At 33.9% G+C, this 19,339-nt stretch overlaps 1 protein-coding gene across 2 annotated transcripts in view; it reads left to right on the top strand.

Annotated features, from left to right (window-relative positions):
* The window catches only part of LOC129741027 (prohormone-3-like), a 133,549-nt gene that overhangs the window by 34,851 nt on the left and 79,359 nt on the right, over positions 1-19,339 (top strand). The gene's annotated exons all lie outside the window — the stretch shown is intronic.

Raw genomic sequence — 19,339 nt, forward strand, 5'->3', positions numbered from 1 at the left:
CGTTGAACATCATGCAGGATGGACCATCACCTTGTCGAAGCCCCCTGCGCGATTAGAATGAACTCGACAATTCACCCGAAATCCGCACACAGCACTGCGTTCCATCCATCGTCGCCTTGATCAGTCTGATCAGCTTCCCAGAAAAGCCGTTCTCGTCCATGATTTTCCATAGCTCGTTACGGTCGATCGTGTCGTATGCGGCTTTGAAGTCGATGAATAGATGGTGCGTAGAGACTTGGTGTTCCCGGCATTTTTGGAGGATTTGCCGTAATGTGAATATCTGGTCCGTCGTAGACCGTCCCTCCATAAAGCCGGCCTGATGACTTCCCACGAATCTGTTTGCTTGTGGTGTTAGGCGGCGGAGAAGGATTCGGGACAGCACTTTGTAGGCTGCATTGAGGATTATACAGTAGCAATCATACAGTACATTCCAAACTATGTTTTATGCAAAAGAACCTGTAATATCTAGAATTTCGCCAAAATTTAAACCTTGACGTATGCTTAACATCAATTTCTACCATTTTCAATTGAATCATATCAAAATATTGCAAGTGTGACTAAAATATAGCTTAAATCATAAATATGCGCATTTAGCCTGCCCGGTTTCAAAAATCGACTATTTTAACTATACAGATTATGACAGAAAAATTGCACTAACGTATATAACACCGATCTCCGCTCAAGTGAATGCAGTTTTCAGACTTCTGTCTATTGTAATATGAGAAAAAATGAGTATTTTCCTTAATATGCAAATTTAGCCCGCCACTCCCTTACAATATTTATACATTTTGGTCCAGTAATTTCTGGGATATAAATTTCGGTGTTTCTGGATTTAGATTTCTTCGCCATCCTTTAGGTGTAAGGAGCTCATAATGGTTATTTGAAAAAAAGAACTCTAATTTTCAGAGAGCTCAGTTTTAATATTGAACAACATATAGATCTAATCGCATTTACAAAAAGAAACACACAAAATTGCTTCAATAAGTGTGTAATAAGTAATAAAAATGAACCGCAAACCTGCTTTATTTATTTTTCCCATATAAGTTTTTCTACTAACACTGCATTGTTTTCTGAAACCGCAATATTTTAAATTTCTAAGAAAAGGAAGAACAAAATCCGTAAATATCATGAATTTCTCGAAAAAGATACAACGGCTCGCCAACGGGACTTGATTCTGTGATCTCCTGCTTTGCGTAGAAAAAATCGAATAGGTAACGAATATTTGAACGGAATTTTTGTAATAAATATGGTCAGCTTTAAACTAGTTGTATGCTTCTTTGCCTTCTTCTATCCGAAGCTCTCTAGCTTCGACCTTTCTTGGTTTCAATTATTCTGTCTAACAGTATTACTCGAAATTGAATATTTAACCAATATATCATAAATTTAAAATTAGAAGTAAGCATGTATTATTATTTTTTCGAATATCTGAGCATAGAACTTAAACAAGGCCAGGTTAAATTTATCTTAATGGGAAATGCAAAGTTGTTTAAATTTATTTCTTTTTATCAATTAAGAATGAATTTTATATCATTCAAAAACACATATTCAACTCTCTGGAGCCACCATAGGTATGACTTTCAAGATAATCTCGTCCTTAATATGTTCATGTTCATTAAAAATTAATTTTAAGTACTTACCTTCAATTAATGCATAAAAACCACTTAATTCTTAGTAGTTTGACTATAAGAAACTTTTTTTATGAGATGGTAGATGTAAAAAATTAAAATTAAGTTAAAGCAAAAAAGAATTATTATAAGTTTTATCAATAGAAACTACTTTAAAAAGTTTTTGTTTTTAAAAAAAGCGAGTTTTTCGACTACGGTTTTTGACTCGTCATTAATAAATTTATATCCTTGAATTTGTTTTTAACAAGACTAGCTGCCTCGTTTCTATAGATTATTGACAGCTATCTCGAGCTTAAAGAAATCTTTCCAATAAAAAAGTTTTCATGCATTGGTCTCTAAAAACGATAACATAAGTCGAACGGAATTTTTTTTTAAGATTATCATGTTACTGAGTCAAAGCACTTCAAAATAAGTTATCAAATGGTGCGTTAAAATTGAACAAGCATCAAAGATAAGCAACTGTACGTCAGTGAGCAGATTTTGGTATTGAATAAAGATCTTACCTTAAATTTGTACAAAAATAACAAACATTGAATTTAATTGAATAATAAACATGTAATATCTTAAAATTCTATATTTGAATTATTTAATCTATCGATAAGAAGTTTTTTCAAGGAGTTGAAATTTCTTACATTCTTTATATGGCATCAAGATAATAGCAATGCATGAATGAATTCATATATAATTTCGAACTCAGACGATTAAGCACAAAATATGAGAATTTTCTGAGTTTGGGGAAAAAGAGAGGTTTTCTGAGAAAATATTGATTATTTATTAAAGCTTTTTTTTGTTGTTAAAATTGTGAACCTATAAAAACTTACTCCTGAAGAAAACTCAACTATTTAAAGGCCTTATACGCTACATATTTTTACAGTTTTAAGGCTATGATCATTTAGTATCCGGGCACTTTATTTCAGTGATAGCTACGTTAATAGAGCTTGGATATGCAAAACTTTAGTAGCGTTGTGTTGGTTATGAAAAGGACTATGTTGCCTTTTTTGATAGATTATTAAGCTAACGTGTGTTTGAGATATCTACGATGCAAAAAGACATGGTTAAAATAATTTTGAACAAATTTGCTCCTTTTACGCATTTTGCGCCTCGAAAATTCTTCATAGTTTACTTGAAAGCTCATGAACTGTTGATTTTTTCGGATTTTTTTTTTTTCGGACCAAATGGTTAAGAAGTATAAGGAGCCACTCTAGGATCCACACGAAGTTCAAACCAACCATCGGTCTATGGTTATTGAGGATAACTGAATGCAGACTCCTTAAATAATGCAACAAATCCATTTCCGGCAGGCAAAAAGTGTTGCATGACCAGCAGACACCAAGTGAATAACTAATAATGATCAGTTCCAAAGATCACAATCTGTGCATCCGGTTTTTACGCAATATGACAGATGTGTTCTGTTGGACAAAAAATGTATGTTAAAACCGGATTTAAGAGGTCAAATTCTTCGAGATGCAAACTCATGAAAAGGTTTCAACCAGATTCCAATTGCTTTTTCCAGGTGAGTTAATGTAAAATTTCCTGATTTTTGCAAAGGTTTAGCTTCGGTGGTAAAAAAAAATAGATCAATACATGCTTGAAAAAAAGTGCAAAGATTGAAAAGAGATTTTTTTAAAAAGTTTGAGTATTTCTTGAAATAATTGATAAATATTTTTATTATTATTAACACCTTCATTTTTTCCATTGAAAGTTTTACAATCAAATGAATAATTTTTAAAACACACACGTTTGTAACTGCCGGATTTCAAATGATCATAGCCTTACGACAGATGCTTACTAAGGTAGACATTTCTAACTTAAATATCACTAACTTTATACCAAATGACTTAAAATGTATGAACTTTGAGATCTGGTGTTATATTTAAAAAAAATTTACCCAAAATCCACCTTCTAAGACCGTTTTTCGGAAAACTGGCTGTTTTCGTTAAACCGAATAAGTCCCAAATAGATCATTTTTGGCCAATTTTTTTTCGAAATAACACCAGATCACAACGTGTATGCAAAAAATATTTTCCAGATAACTCCAGATTTAGAAGCTTTATGCATTTTAAGTCATTCGGCATCAAAGTTAAAATTTCGATCTTTCCTATTTCCTTAGTTTCCCTCTTTGGTGATTTTTGAGGGTTAAAAACGATACTTTGTGCGCATTGAGGTACCCCTAAATCAAGTCCAATTGAGCTGAAATCTTGCCAAGTCAGTATTTTAGCAAATCTACAAAATTTATATGATCGGTTTTCGAAATTTAACATGCCCCATTTGGCTGCGACCATAATTTACATATATTTAAAGAAATAAATATTCATTAAATCTCTGGAGCCACTATTAGTGAAACTTTAATGATTTAATCGTCACTATATTTAATATGAAAGGACATACACGGTCGTGGGCAATTTAGGCTTACAGACTGAATAAATATTTCCAACTTAAGATTAACATTTAGCACCCAGTACCAAGATGAGAATCGAACCCGTATCTTTTGGTGCAGATGTTTGAATTTATTTTCTATAAATTTCATTGAGATATCGTTTTTTTCGTCTGTTTAATTAGAAAAATTTAAAAAGCAGTGGCTCCTGACAGCTGTTTAATTAAAAAATGTCAAACATTGGCATTGGTATAAATGATTTCATCATTTTCGCAAAGGTTACACAACTCTTTAAACATCAGTCACGAGTTATGTTTGGGTTTGCTTTTTCATTGCGTATTAATTTTTTAATTTTTGTCTCTGAAGCCACTGATCAGATATCGTGGGATCTTAAGAAAACATTTTCAAGGAATAAAATAAAATAAAACTTTTTTTGGCAAGGATTCTGAAGCTTGCGATAAGATTTAACTATCTGAAGTTTTTTAATTGTGTGAGATAGAATTACCTACGACTAAAGAGACTACGACTTTTTTTGTTGAACAAGTTGCCTTCGCTTGTTTGTCAAACTGCAAACTGCGGAAAATTATTTTAAGCAAAAATGGCGAAACTAAAAATCTAAAGAGGAACTAAACCACACAATCGTTTCAACTTTCATTGAAACACTCTCTGGAGCCACCAAATATTCAACAGTTTGAACGACACATAAGATTGCATATGAGTATTTTTCGCAAAAAAAAACATATTCAGTCTTTCTTTATTCACCGGAAGCTGTTTGAAAATGATATCCGACGACACAATGAGTGATGGAGCAGTTATACATGCAACGTAATATCCTTGGAAAAAACATAAGTGACAATAACAGCCTGTAAGGAAAACATCCGGCTCAACGTCTCGAAAGAAGTCAAACTTTATATGTTCCATCAAATGTTTATGTGTACATGTAGAGGACCAAAACAAAACCAGAACATCTTCCGTGTCATGCATTGGTAATTTATGCAGTTAACATCAGCCAAGTAGCTGCGAAAACTGGGATTTTTATGGTCGACAAATGTGTCAGCAGATTAGGAACATTGGTTGCGAATGATGTTATTGCGTGCGAAAAGGAATGATTTTCTTTTTTTTTATGAAGAACACTTATTCAATATTGCGAGTGAATTGGCATAAATTATTCGTACGGTTTAGGGTAAAAGAGTTTTACCTTGCTAAGCTGTGTCAATCATTGGTTAATTTCAAATTACCTTCATTAGAAATCCCAATAATGGATTCAGCCGAGTCACCTTAAACCTAAGCCAAAGAACGTGGGCTCCTTCCATTAATTGCACCGGCTAATGCTACAAATACGTCATACTGGAAGAAGGAAATTCGACTTCCAGTTGGCATCACAGTCTCGGATGCCAATGTACCGGTGAAAAGAAAAACATCTCTCAAAACATTTTAGTTTCCCGCCCACATATCCAAACCAGTTGGTTCAACGTAGCACCACAGGAACTTGAAATTTCTTAGCACCTGTAAAATAACACTTCGAAATAGATATCTACATACCTGCAAAGGGTCGTCGTCAGCTGACTGTGTGGTGGGTGAATGGGCTCTATGGGACCAGGCCGTCTTGCCTCACCCTACTGGTTGAGGGAAAAACGTGAAACTTCTTCCGCCTACGAGGCCGGCTTCCGGAATGGTCCCTGTGGCGCCCTAAGAATGTGGTTGAGATGGCGCTTAGTTTGGGGCGGTTTTTAATCAAATTTTTCCATGTTTAAATTTAACAGCAGCTAATTAAGGTCAACCATAAAAAGCTGTTGTGGGAACATAAACATTACTGTGATTACTGATTCCAAATTCATGTTGAGACATGTTCACTGGGCAGATCGGTTGTAAAATCTGTCCTAAACTTTATCAATATAAAAGATTTTCTCAGAAATTTCAGGAATCGTTTTTTTGAAATTTCAAAAAAAAGTTTTCTGAGTGTAAAATCCAAACCGGCAAAAACGAGCCATGGAAGCGACCGAGATTTATTGCTATGCAAATCGTGCACTGCATTTGGTCCTAGATTTATTGCGTGTTCCCACCGGTTGGTCTTTAGCTTTCTTTTCATGGAAAACGAGCAGCTCTATTCCAGGGCTAGAGACCCAGAGTAGGGCAGTAGAACTAGCCAGGGGAATTTCCTGCGCCGGATGGGGATGTAAAGGTGAATTTATCGTACACGCTAACTTACAGGTCACCTGCAGCTCCTCCGACGAAAGAAGCAAGACTTAACTCGAAGAACGAATGAAAAATAAAAACGAAAACTATCACAAGGTTCGAAACAAGAGTGACCATCAACCAATGTGCACTTGGAGATTTTTTTTACAAGTGCCATTTGAATCATTCGTTCGTTGTCTGGGTCAATAATTTTGCGTGTTCAGACGGTTTTTGCTGCCCTTTGCTTTGGTGGTGTTCTGTTGCAGGTAATTTATCGAGCACTTGAAGGCAGCAGAGCGGAGCTTTGAAGGGTTTTTATCCATTTCCAAGAAAGGTTGCCTGCCTGCTGGAACATTCAAGTTCATCGATTTTATAGGTTAGCTGCAGTGAGCAAAGTACTTATCAATTATTTTTGTTTTTCTACGGGTAGAAAAACACATTTTAGTAGAACTTGTGAAACTATTTCATTTTTTTATTTCCTGGAATATGTGGATTTAATGCAACATTTGAAATCATAGGCGATGGAAGCACAAAATCTGACAGCGAATTTAGGTGAAATCCAACGTAAACAATCTAAAAAGTGATTTTTTATGAAGTTTTTTAACAATATTGAGAGTGTTTTGGATTGAACGGAAAGTGAAATAAAGATTTGAAAAAAGGCTATTTCTTATATTTGTTATTTTGCTTCTCGATTTTAGTGTTTTCAAGCAGTAACCGCTTGTTAAAAATAGTAATATTTTTGTGCTGTGAAAAAATAGCAATCTTGAAATAGTAATATCACATTTGAAACAACAGATTTTGGGAAATATTCACTACCAAAATCTGCGCAAAGAAATATTTTATTCATAAATACCTCATTAAAAACAATTTAAATTTTCTGTTGCCTTAAAAGTATCCTTCATACAAAGAATAAAAAAGTTGTTTCAAAAGCAAGCTGAATACATCTAAAAGTCAACATAGGACTCCCCAAATTTTGTGGCTTTTGCTGAAGGAGGTGGAATGATGGTCATAGAGTAAAGTCTCTTGGATTTTTGTGTTATACATGAAACATCCCGTGATGTTGCAGTTTACGTTTCCGTACTGGTAATGTTGTCCGCGGTAGAAAAGTGGCAAACCAAAAAAAAAAAATGGCGGTATTATTTATTTCGTATAAATTACGGCTTCAAATTGGAAGCTAGTGAAGTAGTGAAAAGTTTATTTATGAGAAATACATGTTTGGGAATTACACGCCACGTCAAGCCAGATATTTGAATTTCGTCAATTACTGAAAAGATGCAGTTTGTGTTTTAATGGAAGAAAAAATAATAAAAATAAAATAATAAAAAAGGGGGATATAACTAGTGATCAGAATTCTGGATTGAACGTGTTGTAAAATTTGAAAGAAACTGCGATGAAGTTAAATTTGAAAATTTAGTTTGATGCTGTTGATCATAGCAGGCGAGGGCTGTGCGAAGCTTCAAAGGAAGACCCGGGTGAGAGCTTTCCATTTTTATCTCTTTCTCTTTGTTTCCCTTTTTGTCATTAAATAAGCGATAAGCGCCAATTTTTCTACAGTGGCGGGTAGCAGAAACACACCCTATGAGTGACACGAGAATGTCACGTTATTTAGGAAACGAATTTGGATGTGAAATTCTTCCAACGTTCTTCTTCAAAAATGTTGTTTTTAAGATGCATTATGTGCATTTTTGGTTATGGTAATTACAAATGGAGTTTATTCTACTGAGCTACTGAAATGGTCCACAAATGTATCCTTTTCAAAATATTATTATAATAATTATTTTTATTTGTTGTGTTATTGTATTTTCAATTGTGTATCCAATATCATTATCCCATATCATTGATCCATTACCATCTTATGCTCTTTTTTTTATGTTTGTCTGTATAATATTATTCCTTATCCTGCAGATCCAATAATATATTTTTAAGAAGGAATGCATCTAGGGATAACCCAAAGCAATTATTGCAAGCGGCACGAGTAACCGGCCATTGTAGGTTTCTGAGGGTTGGATGCCTTCTTTCGACGAACCATCGGACCGTGGAAGCCCTAGAAGAAATTCGAAGGCCAAGCCACACAGCCATAGACAGGACCTTGCTACCGATGGGGGAACTGAAACTGCAACCTTTAAAATAAATCAACCTGTAATTAACAAAACCTGTGATTTTAAATTGTTTTCCTTGAAAGTTAACGAAGATTCATTTATTATTACAGCAAATGTCCTGTAAAAAAGTTGTACTCTGAAAATAAATGTCAAGTAATTTGTATTTCGACCTGTAAAATTACGGTAAATGTCTTGCTTCTTTTTGTTACAGGACATTTGCGTTATTTTACAAGAAATAATTTTTGCTGTGTAGAAGTTTATTCGTAATAATTGCTTGAACGAGTTTCCAGGGCTATGCCACTCTTTACTGGTGGGCTACATGCATGTCATCCAGTAAATTTTGGTCTCTCAAGACGTTGTTGTTGTTTTCTTTTTTCCAGGATTTTCATCCTCGCGGATGATTCATCCCTTTCTCACAAGACGATTTTGATAGATGTTTACAATGCTTTTTTTTGTAAAAAATACGAAAAAATTGAATTAAAAATATTAACGCACATATATTTTGACTCTTCACATACACTACCATGATTATTCTTCATCTTTGATCAGCAAAATACTAACTTTTTAAATTTTCAAATATTTATGATTTTCTTCCCGCATTTTTGGAAGGGCTTAGTACACGTTTTTATTTTCACCTGAAAGCAAAAAAACCCAAACGAGACACAAGGAAACCGATGGTATATAAAACTTATCGTAAAATTATCAGATAAATGAAAAATTATACCTATTTAAATTGACAAAATTTCTGTTTGTTTATTGACTTTTTTTTTCACCCAAAATCAAAAAGTTCACAGTTTGCAGCAGCGCAGCTATTCCGCCTCCTATTCAATTTTGACTGATAGAGCTGTCCATTTTTTGTTTCTACTGACTCATGGATTACTATGACTTAAGTATATCGCAGGTAAAATCTTGAAAAATCGTGTCCAGTTTTAAAAGTGTAATCTAAGTATCAGCAATTTTAGCAGGATGAGCATCAAAAAGATCATGTTGAACCTTGAAATAAAATCAGAACTGTGTGGTTGTTTGTGAATGATGGTAATATAAAATTATGCATCGTATCCCGATCAGAAGAGCATATCAAAATGATAACTGAAACATGTCTCAACGAGATATTTATATCTATTTCAGTAACGATTCTGTACTCAAAAATCTGGGTTATATCATATTTTGATTGACATTCTTGAACAAGATTGAATTCATTTTCAACGATAAAGAATTTTTTTCAAATTGTTAGAAAATATTTTAATCATATCTTATTTTGATATGTATATAATTTACCATGAAACACGGACATAGAAGTCAACGACCAAACCGTACATCAATTAATTTCGTTCAACAGATTCGCAAAATTGAATCCAATTTAAGGAAACCAATAAGGAAGCATGTTTTTAGCAAATAAAGTGGGTTATTGACATTCCATTACAAATTTTTCTCGAAGCTATCATATCTTGATGAGTTATGATTATGTAAGGTTTTGTTCCACTCAATATCAAACTTTACTATCTGAATGAGATATAATCTTGAAATGAACACATCAAAATCTGATATACTTTAGCTATGATCGTAAAGATATTTTGATATAATTTGAGATGTTTTCACATCCTACTAGTACTGAATTATAACTCGTTTTGATAGGAAAAATTGAGTATCAAACTATCTCAATCTTATATAATTTTGTTTTTCCCTTCTGATCGGGACAGGCCCATGCAAGGATCCGTCCGGGTTTTCGAAATTCAAATTTAGCCAAGAATAATAACAATACCAAAAATACACAAGAAATAAGTAAATTGATTTCTAAACCCTTTCTTTCTTAAAATTATCACTCCAACTAAAAAAAATATTAAATTTTACTAAAAAAAAAATTTAAAATAATTTAAAAATTTAATAATTTAAAATAATCAATACAATCAAAACGAATCAAAATTAATGTTTCAAATCAATGTTGATTCCGGTAATCATTGATAAATCATTCTAAGTGATGTTCCTTATTCTGAAATAGAAATTTGCTTGAAAATAAATTCTAAGCAGTCAATCAATATTTCCGAAACACCAGAAAAAGAATGCAAATCAAAATTTCGAATTAAGCTTTGGACATAAAAATAAATGTACAGATATAGAATATGTACATAAAATATCACACCAGATTTCATCTTGTTTTACATTTCTTTTCTCCATTTTCAATAGCACGATCGATTGATTTAAAAAATCTGCTGTAGTATCTTTAATATGGAAAAAAAATATCACGATAAGAAATATGCATTTTTGATAAGGGATTTTTTTTAATTTATTCAATAGTGAATAATTGAATTATATTTGATAAAAAATTTTTTTTTTTATTTCAAGACTTCCTGTGATCAAAGTTAAAGATAAAACCATTTTCTATTTTAAAATTCGTCCAGTTATTAAAATTAAAAGCTTAAAAAAATCTGAAGATCAAAATAATAACTTTATATATTTACATATAATACAACAAGTTCAATCAAACTGAAAAATTACCGATTGGGAAATGATCAATAAGAAACTGTTAAAATATAAATAATGAAGTTTATTGTGAATATTGAGAGCACAAAGATGGCACAAATTTAGTTAAAATTGCGTATTAAAATTTAACTTTTAAATTGCTACTTCGAATCAAATTCATAATAGTTAAGATACATTTAAAATCATTATCGTTTAAAAAACATGATTTAATATAATTAAAATAGGAGCAACTTTTAAAATTTTCAATCGAAGGTTTAAAAGTTTAAAATTTCAATATCTGAATATTTTGTCGTTATTAATTGGAATATTGGAGCCTAGAAATGACAGAAGGAGGAAACTGTTTTAAGAACACAAAAATTCAGATTTGAATAAAAAAGACAAAATTATGGAAAATATTTCATTAAATTTAAATTTTTTTACTTTAAAATTACGTAAATTTATTTGAAAATCGAAATAAAATATGAAGCTGAGAAAGATTAGTTTAAGTTAATATTTTAGAAGGATTTTTTTCAATAAACTTGTTTAATCATTAAAAAAATTAAAAAATATTGATAATTTGAAGAAAAAGCATTTTTGATAAGATATAATTAAATGATCGTTTGGTATATTTAAGCGTTCTGAACTCGAATCTTTCGTCAAATATTGTCTATCACCTTACTTTTCGATGATATGGAGTTTATAAGTACTAAAATGTTTCACTTTTAAGTGAAATCAATCATTGATAACTGATGAAGTAACAAATCTACGGTTACAGAAAAATATCTGAATCTAAATTTGTTGATTATACCCATTTCATTCAATTAAGGAATAATATTCCAAAGATTATGCTGCATGATCTAAAAAAGCTTTACATTACAGTTTATACAAATTTGGAAAGATTTCATTACAAGTATTTCTGAAATTACTGACAATAGTTTAATTAATTAAATTCATTTAACAAAATTTGTTCAAACCTTCAAAACGATTGAATTTTTGCTTTTAAAATATCTAAAATTCAATTTGGTTTGAAACTTGATTAAAAACTAGGAAAAGTACACAAATTGAAATCCTCTATAATTTTTTCGCAGAAATCCAAAATACTTGAAGTCTTGAGGAATGTTGAAAATTAATTTATACTTTTATTTTTAGATGTTTTGTTTTTGTTTTTGTCAAAAAAATGCAGAAAGTTCCTCAATGATTTTGAAGCGATTGAAAAAGTTATTCAAAAGCAAACGCTGATAGTAAAATAACATATTTTGATCCAGTACACCCAAACAAGTCAAAGTTAGCTTTTAAATTCTTTGCACCTCGAAGGATGTTAATTTTGTGGCCTTGTGTTATTTATTCAAACCTTTTTGAATGTGATTTTGAAACATTTGAAGTACAAGAAACACAAAATATAAATGAGTCTGAAATTTGTTTCTTGTAGAATATTTTATATCAGTACAATTTTATGCAAACAACATTTTTAGTAATAAAGAAGATGATACTAGGTTTTTGATTTTAATTTGCTAGTTCTGATGACCATCGTGAGTCATGATACATGGCTTCCAACTTGTTCTTGTTGATGTATAAAATCAGTATTCGAGGAATCAATTTTGAAGTTTAAATGATTGGTTTTAAATTCTGAATTTGTTTGGTTACACTTTTGAACAAAAACTCATTCTAAAGTCGAAGTAGGATTTTTGGTTGTCAAGTTTAGAATTTCAATGCAAAAGGTTGATTGAAGTGCAAATTTAAATTTAAAATTAGTTTCAATTCGAGAACGGCATATATGTTCGTAGTTATGTCGTACGATACAATGTCTCAAGACTAGGGTGACTTAGGACTAATTTCTGACTTTCTTATTAACACTTATTTAACACCTTTTAAGATCAAGTAATTTCTCTTAGCTACTTCGAAAATTTTACTTGGAAAAAATCTTCATAAGGCACTTGTGTCAACAACACTGTTTCTATTTCAGCCGTATGTGATAGAAATCGTATTATTTTTGCATCACAGTATGCGTTGTAAAAAAAAACTTGACGACCGCAAATCTTGAAAATGTTTTTGCATAATAAAGTTTTCAAAAACGTGCTACAAGTGTCAAAATTTCAACCGATTTTTACCAACACGAATGAATTTGCTCTAGGAGATATAAATTTTTGGCATTTTTATTTGTACATCGTGCAACAGCTATCCCAATATCTAATACTTTTACATCATTGGACTTGTTCTTAAAATGTGTTAAAAATAGCTACTGTAAGTAAACAAAAATTGAAAAGCAACTACTGTACGGTCGATATTCATCCGAACAAACGTTCTTTAACTCTCTGGAGCCACAAGTAGTGAAATTTTCAATATTTTTGTTATTTTATTCGGGATATGCTTGAATTTTTCACCATTATTGATTTTTTTTTGTTTGATTCATGTTTTGAAAGCTATTGTTGCCTCCAGATATTTTAATATCAAAAATAACATAACGATTAGTAATGGCTAATTTTAGTTAGCATTAAAAGAAAATAAAATCAATTCTAATCACTAATCAACATCGCTGTTAGACTAGTCCATCATTCAGACTCCAATGATGAACTCCCAAACATAAAAACAACGTTCACCAGCAATTTGGATAAACAATAGGACAGTAACACATTATCAAATCTTGAATGAAATAAACCTATCATCTTTACTGCTTTGATGTTAACATAAGCGTCGTCGTTGACATGATGTTAGGAGATTTAAGGTGCATCGTGAAATGAGAGACAAATTTAATGTCACACCATTCCACAAGCCACCAGGTGCTCATGAAATTGCTCCACGATACCACAAAGATGCAAATCATCGTTACCGCAGGTTAGACAAACCGACAGACATCCAACCGGGTGACAGGTGACAAATTTTTCAACTTTACTCGACTAATTCCCCCGTCAAATTTACTATTCCCGGGACCCGGGGGCCAAAATGGAGGGAGACATTTCGTGAATGACACTGGCTTTCGGGTGGAAAATGGTACCGTTTTTGGTCCGGTTGCATCTTTGCATCTCCTTGACAGGGATTTATTTTACATTGTATTCAAATAAATATTGCAGACATTTCGTCCCTTCGTTTTCAGAGTTGGATATGGTTCGGAAAACAAAATTTTTAGTGGTTTCGACTAAAGTTGTTTTAACATCTTGATGTCATTCGCGACTTATATCGATCATCCAGTTGGCACACAGTCAAAGAATAACTTATCCGGTGCAACGGTGTTCGATAGTTTCTCTTCAACTCAAATTCACGGACATCGGCTACAAGATTGATGACTGACTCAACTATCATTCTTCAATTTAGACTCTTATCGAAATTCTATCTAAAACATTTGTCATACATGTTCACTGTTTGAAGGGAGCAAAGCCAAAGTCACACCGCATTCCGGTAGTATCGAGTTCTTTGTATTGATTCAGGAGGGCAAATTTAGGTATTTCGTCTGACATTGGTGCTGCAAAACGTTATGTGGATAGATGTGGCATTGATTGTTTGAATCTTTAATGAACGGCAGCTGGTTGCAGTTCTACTCTCTTCATATTGTTATAATACAAAATAATCCTTGTTTTGAAATAGGATATGACACTATCTATGAACTACGAACAAGTTAAACATGTAGAGTGCCACATGTCCACCAGAGTACATTATTTTGAGTTTAAGAATCAAAGGGATTATCGGAGGTATGTCATAGCATTATAAACAAGTCTGAGCTTGAATAATTCATTCATGAAAGTTGTATCAGAAGCTCAAATGTATTGCTTGTGGCACTCTAGAGTCTACACATTAAAACAATAGAAATTCAACTTCATATCCATTTGCAAATTACTCCGCCACATAAAGTAATAAAATGGATTAACAGGTATCCATCCGGGCTTGTTATATAGCTCAGTTGCAGGTCAATTGCTTCCTGAGCCGATGTCCGTGAGTTCGAGCCCAAGAGTAAACATCGATCACGGTTGTACCGGATATGTTTTTCAATGACTGTCCGCTAGACTAGTTCACTTTTCAGCTTTTTTCGCAGATCAAAGCCGGACTCATATGAATTGGCTTGGCCTTTTGGGGACCTCTGAGCCCTTCGACTCAGTCGCGCCGTTTCCAGCCAGCGTCTTCAGTCGTCCCGGCCCTGAGTTCGTCTGTGGTGACGAGGCTCCCCAGATCGCCTCTACAGGCAAGTACCTTTCGAATTCAAGAACCAATCTCTCGCGTGATGAATTTCTACCAATTGTCAGATCCCTACAACGGTCCTTGGGTAGCTCTGTTTCTACCATTGACGCCTATCAACATGCTACGCAATTTCATTCCGACGGTCAATTTGCTACGATTCGACCAGCCACTTCGACTTGGATTACATCACCGGGACGCACCGAGCTTGGCCTTTTGGGGACCTCCGAGCCCTTCGACTCAGTCGCGCCGTTTCCAGCCAGCGGCATCAGTCGTCCCGGCCCTGAGTTCGTCTGTGGTAACGAGGCTCCCCAGATCGCCTCTACAGGCAAGTACCTTTCGAACTCAAGATCCATTCCCTCGCGTGATGAATTTCTACCAATCGTCAGATCCCTACAACGGTCCTCGGGTAGCTCTGCTTCAACCATTGACGCCTATCAACACGCTACGCTCGCTAACTCAACAAACATAGGGCTTTCATCACCGGGACGCAACGTATCAGGTCCAACGGAGACCCCTATTCCCTTCGACTCAGTCGCGCTGTTTCCCGTCAACGTCATCAGTCGTCCTGGCCCTGAGTTCGTCTGTGGCATAAGGGTTCTCCAGCCTGTGAGATCAGGCAAGTATGGCCCTCCTAACCGTTTTCCTCCGCCTGATGGTTCCTCCCCTTCCAGCGTTCGAGGCTCTAGGTCTGCGATGGAATCTTATGATTCACTCACCATGTAGGGCTAGGTGGGGTAATTATGAACAAAATTTCTTCATTTGGCACACTTACAGCCACCATATGTTTATTTCTTAACATAAATTCTGAAAAGCTGCCAACAATGAAAGTTTCCGTGCTCTTCATCATTCTGTAGAGCAACTTTTTTTTGTTGGTCGCAACCCACGTCCTTGAGACGTCTGTTCATAATTACCCCGTCTGTTCACATTTACCCCCCTGTCTAGGGGGTAATTATGAACACGGATTACGGACTTGGTTTAAAATTTTTGAAAAGTAATAGTATTTATACGTTACATTTACCCATAGTAAGCAGTGTATGCTGATTTTTTAGTTAAAAAATTATGTTCATAATTACCCCAAACTCTGTTCATAATTACCCCAGACTATGTTCATATTTACCCCGAGACTTGTCCAATATGATTTATATGGTGTCAAAAAATCTCAATTCAACACCAAATAATGAAAATTATTAGCAGTAACAAGAAAATGGGTGATTTTATAAAAACTCAATCCAATTCATGTATAAAACTTGCAAAATAAACAAATGTAATCAAAATTAAGATGTAAAACAATAGAAAAATAGCTATTTAGTGTTCTTTTTTATTGATATTTTCTAACTTGTGTTTCGAGAGTTTATTTTCTTTGTTGCATTTTTTACGTTTTCTTTGGTTTCTTTTTTCTAATTCTTTATGTCTTTACAGAACATTTTATTTGATAGGACCTCTCCATACGTGTGAAATTTTAGACGAGTTAAGCTATTCGATAGTTTTTACATCCGTTTAAAATGTCCTGCGCAGCAAACATCAAGTCTTCACCAAAATGTCGTGGGCTAGGCTTTTCACGTACGTGCGAGGTATCATGAAATTGAAACCTATACATATACAGGAAATTCGAAAAAAAAATTTAAAGGGGTTGTTTCATAAAAACACTCATTAAAATCTTCTTGGATCAGTGAACAGTTATTTTTTACTATTCTTGTCAGTTCTCTATGATCGACAGTTTTGAAAAATATTTACACTTATAAATTTTTTCATCACCTATATGAAATTTCACATAAATAGCTCTATTCTTTAAAAAAAATTGAAGTACTATCGAAGCTTTCCTCAACAAACTGAAAGAGAAAATCTTTAACCAAAAGATCTTCATTTTGCACCAAATTTAAAAAAAATTCGAACAAATGATTTGAAAAAAGTATCTAAGTAAAAAATTAGACTGCAGGAAAATAGATTTTGGATCTTTGATATCCGGATGTAACACATAAACAATTAATATTTGCTGTAATTCTAATGTTCTGAATATCAGCACGTTGTCCGAAAATACAGGTTAATTGATCTTTGCTTTGTGGACTTATTCACCAATTAAACTTATCAAAGTTTTTCATATATGTTACTGTTAACTACAGAGATTTAAGGTTCATTATAATGTTAAATTTCACACAGTTATGAATAAGAGCTCGATCAGCAAACCTTTTGTTAACAAACAGTGAATTTAAGTTTTAGTAAAATTAAACATTTCTTCAAGTCTGGTTTATAACCTTTTAATTTATTAATTACCAAAAATTGATGGTTTTGGAAGCACGTAAAACCTGTATTCGGTATAAGAGAACTATTCATGGGATACAGGTTTTCGGTATTGGTATAACCGGACTTTTGACTGCCTTTTTTTTCTATCAACGAAAAGCAAGTTTTTGTCGCAGTTTGTTTAAACAAAATTAAGACTTGTTTAAATTGGGTTACGGGTTGAGCTTTTTCAAAATTTCTGTTTTATTCACTTTTTTCACTTTTGAAGTTATATTTTCTTTTTAAATAAAATGGGTTCAAAAGTTTTTTCAAAGACTGAAAAGAACTGGCATAGCTTTTTTTCAAAATCCGAATCTCAATTTTGGAAAAAAAAAAAAATCAATTCCTCAAAAATTCAAAATTTAACACATTGCAGACCTAATTTAATTATTAAATTTAGGCTGGAACAAATATCAATTTCTTCTTTTGTCAACCTCGTCCCCCACCCCCCGAAATTTTCAAAAACCCAAAGGGGGAAATAAATGAAGTTTGAAGTAACTTATGAGAATTTCGAAAAATATTTTTTTTTTAAAGTCCAAAAAAACAAATTTCAAGAAGATGAGAGTTATTCCATATTTTGTTTTCTCGATTTGATTGAACGATTGAATTATTCGATAAAAAATTACTTGATGTTAAGATATTGTGCTATGATATAGTAGCAATTTTGTTGAATACAAGCTTCCATGCAATTTATTCCAATTTATTTGTTTTTCGCATTCTTTTTATTGTCCCCCTCCTCGCGATGTTCCAACTTCAAGTGACAAAAGAAAGATTTGACATTAGTTCTGGCCTTATTGAATTTGGTCCAGTGGGTTCTGCCGAATGTTGGTGTTTCCCGGCTAAGATTGTTAAGATCCTATAGAAGAGGGTGGAGGGGGGAGTAGTTTCTAAAGAAATTTCTTACAAGGGGAAGGAGGGGGAAAGGGGTCTGGAAATGCTTGGATAATTAGTGAATGGTCCTCTAAGTTGATGAATAAATCATTTGACCATTAAAAAGCATTAGAAAGGTCAGGAAATGCACAAGAAGATGTGTTCAGAATTACCCCATAGGACGCAAACTATGGGGTAAATATGAACACTCATCTGTGAATCAGTGCGAACAATTTTTTTCAAAATTTCTTCAAAATCCAGACAGAGCATCTTAAACTGGATGTAAAACATGTGATAACAACATTCTAGCTGGATTTCCTATAATCAGATATTCAAAACATTAAACATTGTCCGAAACGATTTCCGTTTGAAACATCTGAAATGATATCACTATGATTTGAAAACAGATCGGAAACACCTTACAGCTATCAATCGGATGTTAAACTACCACTTTTGGAACTTTTTGTTTTAATTCATCCCCCACAGCAGCGCGTATGGCACTTGTTCGGAATTACCCCGTGTTCATAATTACCCCACTTGACCCTACTACCAGAATGTCGGGGGTTTAAACTCCTGTAAAGCAGATTATCTGCTCGCCAGCTCTTGTTCCTGCTACGACGTTGTCGCTTTCACGGAAACATGGCTGAACGACCGCCTACTATCTCGAGTCAGATATTTGGACCAGATTACGTTGTTTTTCGTTGTGACCGCAGTCCCCGTAATAGCAAGAAGAACACTGGGGGTGGAGTTTTAATTGCTGTTAAATCCAATTTCCATGCACTGCTTATTGACGATGACTCCTGGCACGACTTGGAACTTGTGTGGACCCGCATCGATCTTGGCAACCGAAAACTCTACGTATGCGTGCTGTACCTGCCCCCTGATCGCACACGAGATGTCGCCCTGGCGGAGTCTCTTTCTCGCTGCATATCCAAAGTGAGTTCTCTCTGCGCCCCCGAAGACGATATTCTCGTCATTGGTGACTTCAATATGCCCGGTTTGAAGTGGTGCTCCAACCATGGTAGCTTTTTGTACCCGGATCCTGTGCGGTCTACATTCTCGGCGCCTTCAAACATCATACTAGACTCCCTGAGTACGGCAACCTTGCGTCAAATTAACAGAGTTACTAACGAAAACGGCCGTATGTTGGATCTCTGCTTTGCTAGCGATGGGTCTCGCGTTCCGACAATTGAATCGGCTCCTGCTCCGTTCGTTAAGGCAGTTCAGCATCATCCAGCTCGGTTTCGCTCGAGGTCACCGGATTGCATGCTTCTGTCGAAAAATCAGCACCC

This window comes from Uranotaenia lowii, chromosome 2 (assembly GCF_029784155.1).
Source record: "Uranotaenia lowii strain MFRU-FL chromosome 2, ASM2978415v1, whole genome shotgun sequence".
In the NCBI taxonomy this organism is placed as follows: Eukaryota; Metazoa; Arthropoda; class Insecta; order Diptera; family Culicidae; genus Uranotaenia; species Uranotaenia lowii.